The sequence below is a fragment of the Schistocerca americana genome, chromosome 4 (genome assembly GCF_021461395.2).
Source record: "Schistocerca americana isolate TAMUIC-IGC-003095 chromosome 4, iqSchAmer2.1, whole genome shotgun sequence".
Taxonomy (NCBI): Eukaryota; Metazoa; Arthropoda; class Insecta; order Orthoptera; family Acrididae; genus Schistocerca; species Schistocerca americana.
This window is the reverse complement of record NC_060122.1, coordinates 607,160,352-607,174,744: the sequence shown is the minus strand read 5'-3', so window position 1 is coordinate 607,174,744 and position 14,393 is coordinate 607,160,352. Positions and strand designations below refer to the sequence as shown.

At 42.9% G+C, this 14,393-nt stretch overlaps 1 protein-coding gene across 1 annotated transcript in view; it reads right to left on the bottom strand.

The window, feature by feature from the left end:
* Window positions 1–13,529, bottom strand: part of LOC124613970 (xenotropic and polytropic retrovirus receptor 1) — a 286,213-nt gene extending 272,684 nt beyond the window's left edge. Inside the window, exon 1 of the mRNA XM_047142759.1 lies at window positions 13,355–13,529. The gene's annotated coding sequence lies outside the window, so the exon portion shown is untranslated. The remainder of the gene's footprint in view (window positions 1–13,354) is intronic.
* Between the last annotated feature and the right edge of the window lie 864 nt (window positions 13,530–14,393).

The following is a 14,393-nucleotide window of genomic DNA, read 5'->3' as shown; positions in this document are numbered from 1 at the left end:
ACGAACTAATTTATATCATTATCCTGCCAGGTTGGCCGTTCGGTCTAACGCACTGCTTTCCGGGCGGGAAGGAGCGCCTGGTCCCCGGCACGAATCCGCCGGGCGGATTTGTGTCTAGGTCCGGTGAACCGGCCAGTCTGTGGATGGTTTTTAGGCGGTTTTCCATCTGCCTCGGCGAATGCGGGCTGGTTCCCCTTATTCCGGCTCAGTTACACTATGTCGGCGATTGCTGCGCAAACAAGTTCTCCACGTACGCGTACACCACCATTACTCTACCACGCAAACATAGGGGCTACATTCGTCTGGTGTGAGACGTTCCCTGGGGGCTCCACCGGGGGCCGAACCGCACAATAACCCTGGGTTCGGTGTGGGGCGGCGGAGGGGTGAAGTGGACTGCGGTAGTCGTCGTGGGTTTGTGGACCACTGCGGCTGCGGCGGGGACGGAGCCTCTCCGTCGTTCCTAGGTCCCCGGTTAACATACAATACAATACATGCAATTTATATCATTACATAAATTCTAGGGAAAGACTGCTGGCTAACGAAACAATGGAAAATTTTTATGCATCTGTTGCTTTCTGAATTTTTGCCTTCGATGCAGAAAATTTGAGAACCTCAAGAACGCTGGTCTTTTCTTTCAGAAAGCTAGTAATCGACGCCTCAGTTCAAGATGATAGTGCGACTTGCAAAAATGGGGTCGAGGATGTTCTGGTGCAGTAAAATTTCAATATTCGATTGCATTATAACTTCTTATGATGATTGCTGATTAACTGCCAATAATTTATCCAACACTAAATTCGTGGCCTTGGTACTTCGTGTTAAAATTACACGTACAATGATATACTATTCTTTTAAACTCATGGATGCTCTGAGTGCAATAATAAATGTTTACTAGTTGACACACACTTGATAAACATCATGACCTAATGCAGCAGTGCCGTAGCGTCGGAACTGCGATGTATACTGGGTGTTTATTTTAACGTGAGACAACTAAATATCTCGAAAACTACGCGTTGTACGACAATAATATTCTGAGTGAAAAGTTAATATTAGTAAAGAGGACGTTTGTCTGTGCCACAACCAGCCACATCCTAACCTTCCGTCATGCGTGGATGTCGTTACCTTTGTATTTTAAAATGCCCCCCTCCCCTTTTTAACTGCATATACGGATTCTACGCCAAAAAAGTCCTGTTTACTCCGAGCATTGTTTCCCTTTCGTGATAGATGACGCTCTTATCCGCAAATATCAAGTGTGCCTACTTTTTGCAATTACGAACCGATGCATTAGATTCTACATTTCATTTACGATGTAAATGTAAACCTTTGGGTTTTAACAGTTGATACTGATGTTCAAACATTACTTGAGTGTTGCAAATATGTACATACAAATAATTTGGCTAGTCACTGGCATTTCTGGTAAATGAGTTACTTGTATGACAATATAGTTTTCAATTTCCTACAGAGTTAATTGCGGTGAGTCTCCAAACCATCGGAATGCTCGATTTCGGAGGCCGCCCTCGAACACCACCATCACGGTGACCAATTTCATTGCCGGGTTTCTTCCAACCGGCCTAACTCTCGCGCTGACCTCTAGGCGGCAAGTGACGCAATACAATTCACAGCCATTGTAATAAGGTAAAATGTCCATGAAGCGGAAATGACAGGTGTACCTTCCATATATACTCACCGAAATCAAGCACCCAAATAGTGAGCGGCGAGGGAACTCTCCGAAATGAAGCACACCAATGGTGAGAGGCAAGGGGCTCACCGATATGAACAATCCCAATGGGAACAAAAAACTATTAAATTCACGCCGTTGTTCCTGGATGGCGCTGAACGTCGTTTCTGACCAGACATTGAAGCGGCTAATCATATCGCACTATACAATCAAGTTTGGAACTCTAATCTAAATTTAGAACATAAACATCAACCATTAAAACCCAAAGGTTTACATTTACACCGTAAATGAAATGTAGAATCGAATGCGTCGTTCTTAATTGCAAGACAGGCACATTTGATATTTGTCGATTACAGCGCTATTTGCAACGAATGGAAAACAATAGTTTGAGTATTCCGTATGTATTTTTTGGAGTAGAAACTAAATAAAAATAAGTGACATAAAGGTCCGTATCTTTTGACTGAAGTGACTTAGAAGCTTATAATTTTTACACCTCCTAGGAATCAAAACCTTAATGTATGACCTAAATTTGAACTTGATACCTCTACCGGTTCCTGAGGAAAAGTGTTCTTAATAGTTGTACAGACAGGCAGACAGACGGTCGCACAACAGGACAATCCTATAAGGGTTCCGATTTTAACAGACTGAGGCACAGAACTCCAGTAAAAATATTCAAGGAATTTCCTTTGCAGTCTAATGCTTATTTAGAAAAATATTCAAGGAATTTCCTTTGCAGTCCTTTATTTAGGCACTAATTTTTATGATGCTGTGGAAAGGGGGATGGGTACCAGTTGACATCTGACTGCATTTGAGGATAATGATCTCAGCAAGGCTAGAGCCCGCTGGCCTAGGGCATCAGCTGCCTCTGTAGCCTGTTGCGTAGGCAACCTACATCACTGACTTTCTTCGCTGGGAACATAAAATCAGGCGCACGTTATGCGACGACCTTTCGCAAAGCGAATTACGTCCACATTCGCCCTTTATGTGAATACAACTGTCATAAAGAGTGGCGGCGGAAGGTCTACTTGCTGGTTCGACTCCGTGCATCTCGACAATTATCGTCATCACTGCGTCGATATACATCTAAAATGACACTGCGCATACAAGTGCGATTGTATAGCGGCAACCATCGAGTAGCAATGATAATTTGCATTGTTTCAGGAGGCGCGCTTGGGCACGCCAATGGTCAAGACAATTGCTCATAAAGAGCAAGATATCTAGGTTCAACTACTAGACACGCCACAAATTTCCGTGTCACCCTTTTTCATATGAAACTGTACAAAACTACCAAAAACAAAACAAAAAATGTTTCAAATGGCTCTGAGCACTATGGGACTTAACATCGGAGCTCATTAGCCCCCTAGAACTTAGAACTACTTAAACCTAACTAACCTAAGGACATCACACACATCCATGCCGGAGGCAGGATTCGAACCTGCGACCGTGGTAGTCGCGTGGTTCCGGACTGAAGCGCCTAGAACCTCTCGGCCACCGCGACCGGCTACAAAACTACAAACTCAGTTATTGACCCAGGACATTATCGTTAATTCTGCCCAAATAATACACTACTGGCCATTACAGCTGCTACACCAAGAAGAAATACAGATGATAAACAGGTATTCATTGGACAAATATATTGTAGTAGAACTGAGATGTGATTACATTTTCACGCAATTTGGGTGCATAGAGCCTGAGAAATCAGTAGCCAGAACAACCACCTCTGGCCGTAATAACAGCCTTGATACGTCTGGGCATCGAGACAGTGCTTGGATTGCGTGTACAGGTACAGCTGCCCATGCAGCTTCAAAATGATACCACAGTTCATCAAGAGTAGTGACTGGCGTATTGTGACGAGCCAGTTGCTCGACCACCATTGACCAGACGTTTTCAATTGGTGTGAGATTTGGAGACTGTGCTGGGCAGGGCAGCAGCCGAACATTTTCTGTATCCAGAAAGGCCCGTACAGGACCTGCAACAGGCGGCCGTGCATTATCCTGCTGAAATGTAGGGTTTCGCAGGGATCGAATGAAGGGTAGAGCCACGGGTCGTAACACATCTGAAATGTAACGTCCACTGTTGAAAGTGCCGTCAATGCGAACAAGAGGTGACCGAGACGTGTAACCAATGGCACCCCATACCATCACGCCGGGCAATACGCCAGTATGGCGATAACGAATACACACTTCCAATGTGCGTTCACCGCGATGTCGCCAAACACGGATGCGACCATTATGATGCTGTAAACAGAACCTGGATTCATCCGGAAAGATGACGTTTTGCCATTCGTGCACCCAGGTTCGTCGTTGAGTACACCATCGTAGGCGCTCCTGTCTGTGATGCAGCGACAAGGGTAACCGCAGCCATGGTCTCCGAGCTAATTGTCCATGCTGCTGCAAACGTCGTCGAACTGTTTGTGCAGATTGTTGTTGTCTTGCAAACGTTCCCATCTGTTGACTCAGTGATCGAGACGTGGCTGCACGACCCGTTACAGCCATGCGGATAAGATGCCTGTCATCTAAAGTGCTAGTGATACGAGGCGGTTGGGATCCAGCACGGCGTTCCGTATTACCCTCCTGAACCCACCGATTCCATATTCTGCTAACAGTCATTGGGTCTCGACCAACGCGAGCAGCAATGTCGCAATACGATAAATTGCAATTGCGATAGGCTACAACCCGCCCTTTATCAAAGTCGGAAACGTGATGGTACGCACTTCTCCTCCTTACACTAGGCATCACAACAACATTTCACCAGGCAACGCTGGTCAACTGCTGTTTGTGTATGAGAAATCGGTTGGAAACTTTCCTCACGTCAGCACGTTGTAGGTGTCGTCACCGGCGCCAACCTTGTGTGAATGCTCTGAAAAGCTAATCATTTGCATATCAGAGCATCTTCTTCCTGTCGGTTAAATTTCGCGTCTGTAGCAGGTCATCTTCTTGGTGTAGCAATTTTAATGGCCAGTAGTGTACTAGCCTCACGACTAAAGGTAATATCTACATTATTTACTTGCTGTAAAATTAGAGAATGACCCAGCTATATTGTCAGTTCAGTCAGTCTCAAATAATACCCATCTTTTAGTTTTGCATGTGCAAGGTATTCAACCTGACGTAATAACAAAAATATAATTTTTGATTTTTTAGAGTTCTAGACACCCGTTTTTCGTTGGGACAGGATTTAGAATTGTCACTCAGCATTTGGGGACGGACTCCTCGGACGTGAAGCGGTGTCACGCAACACTGTTAGGAACCTACACAGGTTACTCGTACTTAGCGGAGGGTGTAAGGAGGTTATGTGGAATACATTAGTTTTAAAAGTCAACTTTTGTCAATTATTTGCCTTTTAATTGTGTAGTGTGTGAATTTCTCATGGGAAACGAACTTCAGATGAATGTACTAGAGGAATTTAAAAAGTGCGTTACGCATAATGTTGGCAGGGCAAGAAACTTTTAAGTGGCACAGATACATGACACTATTTTTTATCACAATTACCAAGTCTCTGTAAATAACAGTTGGAATGTCCTACCGATCGTCCAGTTCCTCGAACACAAGATGTCCGCTCCTTGGTGACGAAACCATTAGAGAGGCGCTGTGAGAACGTCCTCATCGTTGGAAAATCTGTTTCCCCCGGACGTTCTCTCAGCTGGACGAAATGATGGAGCTCCCATGACGCAAGGTCTGCACTGCAGGGCGGGTCAGCACCACCCGCATCTGTGCAGCCTTAGTCAAACGTTGGCGACATTTCACTACTGCTGGAAGCGAAATTGTTGTTGTGGTCTTCAGTCCAAAGACTGGTTTGATGCAGCTGTCCATACTACTCTATCATGTGGAAGCTTCTTTATCTCCGAGTAACTATTGCAACCTACATGCCTCTGAATCTACTTACCGTATTCATCTCTTGGTCTCCCTCTACGATTTTTATCCCCCACGCTTCCCTTTAGTACTAAGTTGGTGATCTCACGATGCCTCAGAATGTGTCCTACCAACCGATCCTTTCTTTTTGTCAGGTTGTGCCACAAATTCCTCTTCTCCGCAATTCTATTCTGTACCTCCTCTTTAGTTACGTGATCTACCCATATAATCTTCATCATTCTTCTGCAGCACCACATTTCAAAAGTTTCTATTCTCTTCTTGACTAAACTGTTCATCGTCGATATTTCACATCCATAGGTGGCTACATTACAAACAGATATTTTCGGAAAAGTCTTCAAAAATGGTTCAAATGGCTCTGAGCACTATGGGACTTAACTTCTGAGGTCATCAGTCCCCTAGAACTTAGAACTACTTAAACCTAACTAAGCTAAGGACATCACACACACTCATGCCCGAGCCAGGATTCGAACCTACGACCGTAGCGGTCGCGCGGTTCCAGACTGTAGCACCTACAACCACTAGGCCACATCGGCCGGCCGGAAAAGACTTCCTGACACTTAAATCTATACTCCATGTTCACATATTTCTCTCCTTCAGAAACGCTTTTCCTGCTATTGCTAGTATACATTTTATATCCTCCCTACCTCGACCATCATCAGTTATTTTGCTTCCCAAATATCAAAACTAATTCCCTCAACATCACCTGATTTAATTCCACTACCTTCCATTATCCTCGTTTTGCTTCTATTAATTTTTCTTCTTTCAAGACACTGTCCGTTCCGTTCAGCTTCTCTTCCAAGTCCTTTGCTGTCTCCGACAAAATTATAATGTCACCGGCAAACCTCAAAGTTTTTGTTTCTTCTCCCTGGACTTTAAAATTTTTCTTTTGTTTCCTTTACTGCTTGCTCAATATACAGATTAAGTAACATCGGGGATGGGCTACAACCGCGTCTCATTCCTTTCTCAACGACTTCTTCCCTTTCATGCCCCTCGATTCTTACAACTGACATATGGTTGCTGTACAAATTGTAAATCGCCTTGTGCTCCCTGTGTTTTCTCCCTGCCACCTACACACCCCGCTTAGTTGCTTGGTAAAGTGTTTGCCTATTATGCAGCGGGCCCGGGATCTATTACCGATTGGAGATTTTTCTCCGCTCATGGACTGGGTGTTGTGTTGACCTCATCATCCTCTCATCATCATCACCGATACGCAAGTCGCCCAATGTGGCGTCGCCTGAAATAAGACCTGCAACTCGGCGGCCGAACTCCCCTGGATGGGACCTCCCGGCCAACAATGCCACCGGATGATTTTATTTTCTATCGTCAGAATTTCACGGTGAATTTGTGTGCAGTTTTTGGCGTTTTACCTACGAGAATCTTAATGTTCCGCATACTTCAACTTCAGAGCACATATCCAGTTGCCGCGTCATGTCACTCGCACACTGTGATGCACACTCAGAACATGTACTCTCCTCTGGCAATACCTCACTCTACATCTGCATGACTATTCCCCAACTCACACTTAGGTGCTTGGCACAGGATTCGTCGAAGCACTTCCATTCTGTTTCTGTACCGTACCGCTCTCGAAAGGCACGCGGGAAAATGAACACTTAAATCTACCTATGCGAGCTCAGATTTCTCTTATTTTATTACAATGATCATTTCTATTTATGTAGGTGGGTGTTAAAAATATTTTTGGATTTCTAGAAGAAAGTTGGAGATTGAAATTCGGTGAAAAGGTCTCTCCGTGAAGAAAAACGCCTTTGTTTTTATGACAGCCACACGAACTGGCGGATAATGCCCGTGACACTCTCTCTCATATTTCGAGATAATACAAAACGAGCAATCCTTCTTTGAACTTTTTCGACGTCCTCCGTCAGCCCCATATGATGTGGATCTCACACCACACAGAAATACTCCAAAAGAGGATGGACAAGCGTGGTGTAATCAGTCTCTTTAGAAGACCTGCTGCATTTTCTAAGTACTCTGCTAATAAACTACAGACTTTGGTCTGATCTACCCACAACATTATTTATGTGATCGTTCCAGTGTAAGTTGTTTTGTAAGAATCGTTATTCCTTGTTATTTAGTTGGATTGACTGCCTTTAGATTAATGTGGTTCATTGGCTAAGCGAAGTTTAACGGATTCCTTTACGTCCTCATGTGGATGACCTGATTTATGGTCAACTGACACATTTCGCCCCATACAAATGTCAAAATCATTATGCACATCGTTTTGATCATCTGATTACTTTGCGAGACAATAAATGGCAGTATCGTCTAACACCAATCTAAGAGGACTGCTCAGACTAATTCATTTATATAGATTAAAAACAGCAGAGCGCATATAATACTTCCTTAGGGAACGCTCGGCATTACTTCTGTTTTACGCGATGACTTCCCGTCAATGACCGCGAACTGTAACATTTCTGACACGAAATAACGAATCCAGTGGCACAACTGAGACGATACTCCATAGGCATTCAATTTTATTAGAAGCTGCTTGTGAGGAAACGGTATCAAAAGTCTTTTGGAAATCTAGAAATATGGAATCAATTTGAGATCCCCTGTTGATAGCTCCCATTACTTCGTGTGAATAAAGATCTAGTTGTGTTTCACAAGAACGATATTTTCTGAATCCCTGTTGAATGTATGTCAATAGATCATTTTCTTCGAGGTAATTCATATTGTTCGAACACAGCACATAGGTTCGAAAACCCTACTGCAAATCGACGTCAGTGATATGGGTCTGTAATTCACAGGATTTCACCTATTTCCTTTCTTGGGTATTGGTGTGACCTGTTCAACTTTCAAGTCTTTAGGTACGGATCTTTCGCCGAGGGAACGGTTATATATGATTGTTAAGTATGGAGCTATTATATCAGCTTACACTGAAAGTAATCCTGTTACATAGTGATTTTAACGTGGGACGACATGTGTAGCGTATCTTCTGAAGTCCCTATGCACAATGTGTGTGTAGATTCTAGTTGTAGCGGATCAAATATAAATAGCAAGCGAGCACCAAACCGTCTTATTTTCACTACAATAGTGAGCGAACCATTAATACTAGAAGCGGTTGTCACTAAATTAACAAGGAAGAAAGAGCACTTGCTTAACCAAGATTTCAGTACGTCCGACAATATTGTTAACTTTAAAGCGAGATCATATAACACAAGGGTGAAGAAGCACAATGGAACGGAAGCTACCAGTACTATATGATTTATTGCTCTTCAAAAATGTGGATTAAAGATGGCAAATGCGATAGAAGGCACCTAACGTACAACACAAAGGTGTTTTGCCACCACAGCAACTTGCCCGGTCAGCTCGACAGGATAAACTTGAGAGGCTTTCCAACTTCTTTGCGCGACTCAACTACAGAATTGGATGTGAAACATCTGTTCTTTTCTGTGAGCGGTATTGTGAACAGCAAATCAGACTGTGCAAGAGACTAAGGAAGATGTAACACCAGTTCTCCAGTAGTATGACCACTGTCATCACATCAGAATATACAACTTACAGAAATGGCCTTTTTTATGAGACTGTAACTCGCACATATGAGTGTATTCTCACGGACAGTTTCTCTGCCATTTCAGGCGCTAGTGCCATGTCTTATTTACAAAAGGATGGAAAGACTCGTAGGCGCCGACTTCGGAGAAGATCAGTTTGAATTCCGGAGAAATGCAGGAACACGCGAGATAGTATTCTCTCTATGACTTATGTCAGAAGGTAGGTTAAAGAAAGAGAATACAGACGTCTAAAAGTGAGACTGATGCGAAGTGCAAAGAGGCTAAGCAGGAATGGATAAAGGGCGAATGCGAGGCAGTAGAAGCATGCGTGACTTGGAAAAAGACAGATGCTGAGTATAGGAAAACTAGAGAAAACTTCGGAGAAAAGAGAAGTGGCTGTATGAATATAAGGAGCTCAGATGGCAAGCCAAAACAAAGCGAAGGAGGAAAATCTGAAAGACGGAAGGAGTATATAGAGGGTCTATGTAAGAGGAACACACTTGAGGATAAGATTACGGAAAGAGAAGAGACAGGAAGTGAAGATGAGATAGGAGATATGATATTGAGAAAAGAATTTGATAGAACACTGAAAGACCTAGGTGGAAACAAGGCTCTCGGAGTAGATGACATTCCTCAGAATTAATGAGATACTTGGGAGAACCAACCGTGAGAAAATTATTCCTCCTGGCGTGCAAAATAAGTGAGACAGACGAAATACGCTCAGACTTCAAGAAGAATGTGGTAATTCCACTTCCAAAGAAGGCAGGTGCTGACAGATGTGAATACTACAGAACCATCAGCTTAATAATTCATGGCTGCAAACTACCGTCACAAGTTATTTTCAGAAGAATGGAAAAACTTGTAGAGCCGATCTTGTGAAAGGCCAGTCTGGGTTCCGGAGAAATGAAGGAACACTCGAGTTAGTACGACTTATCTTAGACGATCCTACGACTTATCTTAGAAGATAGTTGACGAAGCCAGACTTAAGTTTGTACCATCTGTAGATTTAGAGGAAACTTTTGACAATGTCGACTGGAATGCAGTCTTTGCAATTCTGAGGGCAGCTGTGATAAAATACGTGAAGCGAAAGATTACCTACAACGTGTACAGAAGTTAGAGTGCAGTCATAAGACACGAAAGAGAGGCAATGTTTGAGAAAGGAATGAGACAGGTTTGTAGACTATCTCCGATGAGCAAACAATAAAGGATTCCAAGGAGAAATTTCCAAAGGAAATCAAAGTTCAGGGGGATGAAATAAAAACTTTGGGATTTGTCTATGACATTGCAGCTCTTTCTGACATTAAATTATTTGAAACATTAATTGAACGAAATGGATATTGTCTTGAAAATAAGTTATAAGATGAAGGTCCTCTAGTATGTAATGCATTGTGCTCTGCGAGGATTCCAGACATGTTTTTTGGGAGTTAAATAACTGTTGCAAACACTGTCGACGAATCGGTGTTATTAACTGTTGTGTTGGTTGATGATTAATTGAAATACGCTTTTCGGAAGTTTAAACTCAAAAAACTTTAAAATCAAAAGACTTTGAACTATCCACTAAAATAGTGTGTTGCTTCTCGTCTTCTTCTACTAGACATTGCCACAAGTTCCGCAAGGTTGTAGGCACAACGCATGTATGATGGAGGTTTAAATTTCCGAAACGCGTAACGGAAATTGAAATAAATTGTGACTGTTTACAGTAAAACTGTGATTTCAGTTGATATTCGTAACAATCACAGTAAAACCCAACCTAAAATATTAGCATTTATTCATGGTGTCATCCACACCAAAGTTGCCCTTTCAGATCTTCCCTTATTTCCTTATTAGTGTCAGGAACATGCCTTACGTTACAATAATAATAGCACAATTTGGTAGTGACATCTTGCATTACGCAACACGTAATGTAAGATTATATTATATACACAAAGATAGGCATTAAACGTGTTAGATACTGACAACTAAATGTCAAAATTTCACAGGAAAACTAAGGAATCCTCATCTACACACCAAATATTAAGAATATTTTCATACAATGATATGCTCGTAATTTGAATAATCCAACAAAAATTGAAGACGGCGCGTAAAGTTAAAATTATGATGTAATACAATATTTACAATTTCAGGAACCCTACACATTAGGCCATTTAGTGAGCCTGGATTAGCTAATGCTAGATCGAGCTGTTTACAGCAAGCCGTTTTGTCAGTGAGCAGGTTTGAATATGAAAAGATCAGAATGGACTGTCTCGCAGCAAAACCTTTCCCGTAGCGAGTAATCGGCTGGCGAAGGTCGCACACATTTCATTTTTTTGCTGTGGTCGCGGTCATTAAGTAGAGGTCATTCACGGTGCCGCCTGTGGCAAAATGTTAAGCCTTTGAGTTGATTCTCGCAGAGTATTCTGTACATTCATAGTGATACGAAGAAAGTCGAATCTCAGAACAGATTTTCGAATGGACTGCCAAATGCGACTCACTCGTTTGTATTTGTGCGTTCACTTCCGGTTATTCTCCTAGTGTAGTCATGACTTTAGGAGACATTTCGCAGCAAGAATCTCGTTAATGAACTGCTCTGCCTATTTAAACATTTGGTTACACGACACTTTGTAAATTCCTCAGATTGCAAGCTGCCCCTCTCCTCTTGCTTTTTAGTGTACCCCTTCTGTAGCACAAATATTTACAACTGGGGGACTTTTTCGTTTGGTGCTCCTTCCAAGTATCGCTTCCAAATAATTAGTGCATTCTCTGCATTTTTAAGTTGTAACATTTCTTATAGATATAACATCTAATCCAGAAATAGACGACGTGCATTTCTTGTAAAGCAATTGACATATATGCTGGAACGATTTGCCGTTTTCACACAGCACTGCTTCAGCAAACCTGTCGTCAGTTTTTTCAGGTGTCTAACTGAAACTAATTGCTTGCGGGGAAGATCTGAAACCACCTCCTATCATTTCGGATCCTATAGTGAAAAACGCATCTTGTATCTTTACAGCTTTGTCGATGAGATGTCTCTTGAAGTATCAAACTGAAAGGCAGCCCAAGATTAAATTTAGAGTTACTGCTACTTTGGTATTATGAGATCGCTCCCGAACACTTTTACGACGAGAATACGGTTAGCGGCATGGATTGCTTCGGAAGATACGATATTGCAGTGCCTGTGTCATTCTGATTACGATGCAAAGTTCCTTTGGACACGCCTGTCCAAAGAACTTTGCATCGTAATCAGAATGACAAAGGCACTACAATATCGTATTAATCTGCCGATACGGTCAAGTACAACGTCTGACCTGTACGGGAATATGCGTAATGAATGTACGAGTCCAGGTCGTAGACGCTTGGTGGACGACAAATGGAAGTTTGGGTGTGGTCGTGAGCCGTGTACGGATAGCCAAATAGTAAGGCGACAACTCGCAATAAGCGGGAAATACGGGTTCGAGTCTCAGTCTGGTACAAATTTTCATTGTCGTCATTCCATTCTACAGCTGATGATTGTCATTATTCGCTGTTGCAAACACATTTGATATTCTTCGGAAGAGTTTAATGAAATTTTGAGTTTTACCATTACTCTGGTAACTACGAAAGTTTCGGATATAAAGTTGTATAAACTGCCACAAAATAACAGTGAGCTAATCGACGTGTGTAGTGATAAACTGACCTAAGAATTCTGATTTTTAACTGTTGACTGCTCGGAATTCGCACCGTTCGCCACTGTGTTCAGCGAACTGTGTCAGCAATGTCATGGGATCTCTAGCGTACGGTTAGTCTCACGTCGGTAATGGACTCGTAAGTTACTGCAGGCTCGATTTCTGCTGTGTAACGAACAGACACATGTTTCTTGTTGGCGCGCTTTCAGTTTCGAGCTGACGAAGTTCGTCGTCCACAACACAGATGGCGTGGGCGTCATCACCAATCCCCCACGTTCCTTGTTCTACATTTAGCCGCCAAAAGAAGTTGTTTACTTCCACGAGGCTGCTGAAACTGGGAGACTGTGTAGTACATCTTTTGTGTTAATTTTCTCTCTTGCGCTCTCGGTACAATTACTGTAGTGGCATGCATCGCAACTGAGTGTGTTCCACCAGAGTACATGTTTATCATTGTCTAAACGAATAGCCGAAAAAACGACTATACCTAGTTTACACGAATTTACGGTCTATCACTATTTAGTGAGTGGTGATTTTATATTCGCTGTGCAGTGATTTACAGTTTCAGTGCGAAATGTGTTTCAAAGGCCACAACAGTTCACAATATGAAAATGTTTTAACACCATCTGTCGCAAATATATGAAAGAGGAAACTGTGTCTACTTACAAAGCTGAATATTCTCTGTTACCCACGTCGGTATTGCTTCTCGTTGTTTGTGAATACCACAAGTGACGCAGGTGTTACCTGACCAAGCGTTCGGTATTCGCTCCACTAACCACTTGCAGTGTTTACTCACACGCAGCTGGCAAAGACAGAGCATTAGAGCAACAGCAAGGTTAAGGGCCACGTGCGTGACTGCGCGTTCTTTGTGCTCGTGAACTCGCGTTGACGACTACGAAAGGACGTCGAAGTGATGAGCACAAGCGACAAGGCGCTCACAACGCACAAAACTTGATTTTGTGTAAGAGAATTTCTGCTGTATTGTCTACGTTTATCGACTTCGCAGTGAATGGTTGAGAGTAACCTACAGGTTACCAGTAGCGTTCGCTTCCATTTAGACAGGCATATGGAGTGTAGCAAGTGCAACTTTCACCGAACTCAGTTCCCTATTGAGATTTTTAAGTGAGGGAGTGTACGAGTGGGCAAATGTTTCCAGAATTTTCACTACAATTAGCCAGAGCACGCTTATATTTTTCTCGTAGTTGCCTCCGTATTATCAGTGAAATATTGGTATTTTCTTGGACATGCGGTAGGAAGAAATATTAAACTACCCATCTATTCATACTAAAAAGATATTCCTGTAGAGCAGGGCTTCCCAACCTTTTCAGCTGGTGGACCCCTTCTCCAGTCGAAAATCGATGGCGGACCCCTAGTCTGTTCGCAATGACCCATCATCCCCCCCCCCCCCCCCCCCCCCCCCCCGAAGTATCAATTAGTCTTTGGTTTAGAAATGAATGAAAACAACATGAAGGTCAAAAATCGACTTATGAAATAGGTAGCGCACTGACAAAGCCAGTTTAACATTTAATGATGCCTGGGGCCGCATACGTGCCAGCCAGTGCTGTGATTGGTCAACAAAGCTCGCTCCGCGCATGCGTAAAAGGTTTCAGCGCATCTACCGCCGTGAGCCGGCGCAAAAACGACCCCCGTATTGTTGCGAAACAGTCGATCAGAGAAGCCGCTTTCTCCGGCGCTAAATTGTGTA